Source organism: Suncus etruscus, chromosome 17, assembly GCF_024139225.1.
Source record: "Suncus etruscus isolate mSunEtr1 chromosome 17, mSunEtr1.pri.cur, whole genome shotgun sequence".
Classification (NCBI taxonomy): domain Eukaryota; kingdom Metazoa; phylum Chordata; class Mammalia; order Eulipotyphla; family Soricidae; genus Suncus; species Suncus etruscus.
In genome coordinates, this window is record NC_064864.1 from 46,566,554 (window position 1) to 46,572,553 (window position 6,000).

Consider the following 6,000-nt stretch of genomic DNA (forward strand, 5'->3'; position numbering starts at 1 on the left):
TGGTATAATCAGATGCCTTTTTTAAATCCAACCAGCGTTTTAGGATCCTTTGAGGACGAGATGAATGATTCTTTTAAGACACACAGCAGTGTCAGGCTTATGCGAAAAACCTTCTGGGCTTTCTTTGCTGAGTTTCTGGGGGCTTTGCTGCTCTTCTCCCAGCCTAGTTAGGATAGTGAAGTCCAGGCCTGTTTCCCCCGAAGGATGTTCAGCTGTATATACGTTCAAGAAAACTGCTTGCACCTGGGACACCCCCTCCTTCTCACACCTGTAGCCCCTCAGCACTGCAGATTGGGGTCCAAAGCCAAACTGTCTGGAAATCTGCACCTGAAATTCATGAGCTCCAATTTGTTAGGGCAATAACCTAGTTTTGAATCTTCCCAAACAGCCCCCTTCTCTTACTGTCTGGTGAGAAAAGCGAGGGCTGATTTTCTTTCCGTGGTGTCTGGTGTCAAGCTTCACGATGGCCTTGGAGTTCTTGAGTGGCCTTGTTTACTTTGAGTCTCCTCCTTTGACTCGATCTAGGCAGCCTTATAGTGCTTTCCTTACCTCTGTGCTCTCTTTGCCCCTGGTGCTTCCCTTACCCTCAGTAATGCCCTTATCCCCAGTGTTCTCCTGGGTTTGTTCTTGTAACTCATGTTTTCCCTTGTTTGTCTTGCTTATCTCTTTGTTTGCTTATTTCCACTCATTCTGTCAAAGCCTATGTTCTTTTTTTTTTTTTTTTTTGGTTTTTGGGCCACACCCGGCAGTGCTCAGGGGTTACTCCTGGCTGTCTGCTCAGAAATAGCTCCTGGCAGGCACGGGGGACCATATGGGACACCAGGATTCGAACTAACCACCTTTGGTCCTGGATCGGCTGCTTACAAGGCAAACGCTGCTGTGCTGTCTCTCCGGGCCCCTATGTTCTTTCTTAAACATGAACTTCTCCCTCTATAACTCACAGCTCTCTAAGTTTGATTAAAAACTAACTACCTGGGGCTGGAGAGATAGCATGGAGGTAAGGCGTTTGCCTTTCATGCAAGAGGTCATCGGTTCGAATCCCAGCGTCCCATATGGTCCCCCGTGCCTGCCAGGAGCAATTTCTGAGCCTGGAGCCAGAAATAACCCCTGAGCACTGCCAGGTGTGACCCAAAAACCACAAAAAAAAAAAAAAAAACAAAAAAAAAAACTAACTACCTTACTTTACCCAAGCAAACCACTGATTGTCTCCTGGCTCAGTGCTCCTTGTATCTGAATTGTGTCTGGTGCAAGCACCAGGGATTTTTTTTCTACTTGAGTCAACAAAGGGGCTCTTGGTTGTTTCTCCTCCCTTGCAAGAAGATTTCCCAGAGGTGTATTGGCATCTGTCCATGAGCCCTGACTTGCCAGAGACAGTCTGCTGCCTGGGAAGGATGGACTCCTTATAGAGAGGAGAGAGATGCTTCTCGGTCCCACCCTCCCCACCCCCCCACCTCCCGCCATAAAGGACCTGTTGAACTCACCCTGTGACCCTGGGCAAGAGAAATAAATCTTCCCTGCTGCCAGGGCTTTCGTGGAAGAACAGAACTGTTTCTACTCACTGTTCAGTTTTTTGGTTTTGTTTTTTTATTTTTATTTTATTTATTTATTTTTTTTGGGTCACACCTGGCAATGCTCAGGAGTTAATGGGATGCCGAGATTCAAACCACTGTCCTGCATGCAAGGCAAACACTCTACCTTCATGCTATCTCTCCGGCCCCCTCACTGTTTGTTTTATAGCTACTTCCTTCCTCACGAGGTTGTTTTTGCCACAGTGCTCCCCAGTCCTGGCTCAGCAGAGGACTTTTTTTTTTTTTTTTTTGGTTTTTGGGTTACACCCAGCTCAGAAATTGCTCCTTGCAGGCTCGGGGGACCATATGGGATGTCAGGTTTTGAACCACCGTCCTTCTGCATGCAAGGCCAATGCCCTATTTCCATGCTATCTCTCCGGCCCAGCAGAAAACTTTTTACTTTTATTTTTAGTTTTTGGTTTTCGGGCTGCACACTGTGGAACTGAAGGATCAGATGGGGTGTGAGGGCTTGTCCTCCCTCTGTGCTCGGGGTCACTCCTGGCAGTGCTCAGTAACCATGTGGTACCAGTGATTGAGCCCAATGCCTCCCACGTGTGAAACTTGGATGCAGCCCATTGAGCGATCCTGGAGCCTTCAACTCTGCAGTGCAGACCTTTTAGGCACCTTTTCCTCTTCTGTAAAGTGGATCTTAGATCTTCAATATTTTCAAGTAAGATCTTGGATTTCCAATATTTTCAATATTCTTGTGTCCTAGAAAGTTCAGTCTCCCTGTTTGTTGATTTCCACCTCATCCTCTATTTCTAGTTTTTCAGCAGCAGAAAATATAATATGTGGGGCCCGGAGAGATAGCACAGCGGCGTTTGCTTGCAAGCAGCCGATCCAGGACCAAAGGTGGTTGGTTCGAATTCCGGTGTCCCATATGGTCCCCCGTACCTGCCAGGAGCTATTTCTGAACAGACAGCCAGGAGTAACCCCTGAGCACTGCCGGGTGTGGCCCAAAAACCAAAAATTAAAAAAAAAAAAAAATATATATATATATATATATATATATATATATATATATAATATGTGGGTGGGGGCTACCTTGGATTTCTTGGACAGAGACTTCTTTTAGGAAGTACTTGATAGGACTGTGCCAATAGACAAAGAAATGAGAAGAGAGCTGACAATCTGGGGAAGCAATGGCGCTGCACCAAGTGTAGGCTGGCAGCCGTGCAGACTCTGGGCGATTTGGGGAATGCAAACCTGCTCCTTTTTTTTTTTTTTTTTAGATCAAAGCATTCTATTTTATTGGGGTGTGGGGGAATCTTCAAGGGAGGATAAGCCTATGTCCTCGGCGAGCTGGGGTCTCTGGGCCTTACGGCCGCAGAAAGGGTTCTGTTAACTCTGGTGGGTGTGAATATGACCTGAAAGTTTAACCTTGAAGCCAGGGCATCAAATAATGGAGTATAGTTCAGGTAGGCGGTAAGGAGCTGCGAGGGTGGGCGAATTTTGACTATGCCAGGGAGGTGGACTTGACAGAAATAACTCAACAGCCAGAAATTAACTATTGCAAAAGCCCATGGTGCTGCCAGGGGTGCAGCATAACACCAGAGACATGGCAGGAGGGCTAGGTTCACCCTGGCCAGCCACACAACTGTGTCCACGGGGGGGGGGGGGGGGGGGGCACCCAGTACTGGAGGAGAATGTCCCCAGACAGAGAACTTAACCTTTTTTTTTTTTTTTGGCCTGTGCCTAGGTGGCCTCTTCCCTGCCCCTCAGTGGGTGAGGATGCTTGCATAACTTAGCAAATGATTACCCTTCCTTACCCTTCCTAGGGCTTTCTAGGGTATGTATGTCTAAGTTGGGGGAGACACACAAGAGTGTCTGCATCAGCAACAAGAACAGCGACCACAAACCTGTGGCTCCTGGGGTCTGCAGCTGTGGGTGAACTGCCTAGGTTTTTGGACCACCCTGCAGGAGAAGTCGGCCTGATCCTGGAGAAGCAGATGGTCATGCTGACTGCGGCACTTCTCTCTGGCCTCTGACTTCTCCAGAGGTTGCTATCTGAGGTGTGTCCAGGACGACCCTAGACTGACCTAGGACTGTTTATAGGCCTGGAGAGAGGGCAGAGGTAAGGCCTTTGCTGACCCAGCTTCTATCGTGGTACCACTTATGATTCCCAGGTCTACCAGTAGTGATCCCGAGTCCAGAACAAGTAATAGCCTGTAACAGTCCCCTACATACTGTTTAAGTGTAGCCTAACCCACCTCCCTATTTCCAAAATAAGAAGGAATTAAGAAAGGCTATGTTTGTGACCCCTGCCTCAGAAACCTCTCAGCCTTTGCTACAGCTGTCTGTCAAGTTGTCCTCTTGGCTAACTCAAATGCAACTGGACAGAATCCCCTCTCTGGTGTGTTTTTCAGCCAGAGAGGGCTGGAAGGGATGTAGCCTCGTGTATCACACACACTTTTCCCTGAGAGCCCACCAAAAACCAGTTTGGGTATTGTGAGGGAAGTTCCCCAGGTAAAGAAAGTCCCTCATTGGTTAGCTTTGCCTTAAATCCAAAGGGAGATTTTCCTAGGCGACCTGACTTAATCAGATGCAATCCCTTAAAAGGACCCCCCCCCCCCCAGTCAAAGTCAGATATTCTAGCCTCCAGCTTAGTCATGTCTGGGCCTGCCTTGCTTCTGCCCAGATCACCCTCCTGATCTGCTGCCTGCTCTCCAACATTTGCTTGGTCAATGCCACTGTTAGATAGGCCAGTTAGCAGATGGCTTGGACTAAATCAAATCTTTGTATATAAGTATATGGGGGTTTTATTTTTGTCCCGCTTCCTCTTGCCTGGATTTGAGTTCGTTTCCTATTGTCTCTGTGTGCCCAAAGTTCATTTATTCACATGTGATTCCCTGAAAGCCTCTTGTTTTTTGTTTTTTTTTTTTTTTTTGGTTTTTGGGCCACACCCGGTGACGCTCAGGGGTTACTCCTGGCTATGCGCTCAGAAGTCGCTCCTGGCTTGGGGGACCATATGGGACACGGGGGGATCGAACCGCGGTCTGTCCTAGGCTAGCGCAGGCAAGGCAGACACCTTACCTCTAGCGCCACCGCCCGGCCCCAAGCCTCTTGTTTTTAAACTTCTCATCATTCTTCTTAAAACTCTATCCTTCTGGGGGCTGGAGCTGTGGCACAGCGGTAGAGCATTTACCTTCCAAACAGGTGACCTAGAACAGACCGTGGTTCCATCCCCTGGCATCCCATATGGTCCCCCAAGCCAGGAGTGATTTCTGAGCACAAAGCCAGGAATAACCCCTGAGCGTCAAAGAAGGAATTAAGAAAGGCTATGTTTGTGGCCCCTGCCTCAGAAATCTCTCCACCTTTGCTACAGCTGTCTGTAAAAAAAAAAAAAAAAAAAAAAAAAATATATATATATATATATATATATATATATATATATATATATATACACACACACACACACATCCTTCTGTAGTCAGAGCATTAGTACTGTGGGAAGGGCACTTGCCTTGCATGGCCAACCAGGATTCAATCTCTGGCATTCCTGAGCCTGCCAGGAGTGATATCTGAGCACAGAACCAGTTATGGCCGCCCCAAAACCAACCAAACAAAAGGTTTAATCCTTTGTTCTGTGCCCCCTTTTCCTTCCCAGTTTGGTGACAAATGGGGACTATTACACACATTGGGTTACCAAGCTCACACACTGGACTTTTGGGTAGTGCTCTGGATTTCATACATACAAGGCAAGTACATACTTTCCCTGGCTCTTGCAATTTTTGGACCACACTTGGTGGTGCTCAGGGCTTTCTCCTGGCTCTGTGCTCCTGAATCACTCCTAATGGGTGATAATAGTACCATATATAGAGCTGGAGATCAAACCAGAGTCAGCCACATGCAATGCAGGTACTCTCTCGGGCCCCTTGTACATTTTTTTTTTCTTGGAGGGGGCTACACCTGGCAGTGATCATGGCTTCCTCCTGAACTCTGCAGTCAGGGTTTAGTCCTGTGGGAGTCTGGGGGAGTGCTAGTGGTTGAACCAGGTAGAATATGTACAAGGCAAGTGTTCTGCTCTCAGGCCCAAGTTTGTTCGCTCTTCTAGGGCTTTGCTCAACGTTCTGTTTTGATCACTCTACTTCCTCTCGGATATCTGGTTAACTGTACCACTTGCCATTCCTTAGAGGGCTCCTTCCCTACTCAGACTCCTATCTCCAGGGTCAGGTTCTGGGTTGTCCCTGTTCTTTGTCTCCCCATGTGATCGAGCACAGGACAAAGCTGCCATCAACCACTTGGATCCACATCAGTGCTTGCATCTCAGCCTAGGAAATGTTCACTGACACTACTCTACATCAGATGATATCTGGGAGGGCGCAGACAGGCAGTTCTCCAGCATGGGTGCTCAGGCCCTGGGGGAGGCTTTGCTGTTGGGTACAGTCTTCCTTTACCCTCTGTCCTTTCGCCCACTGTGAGCATTAGTCTC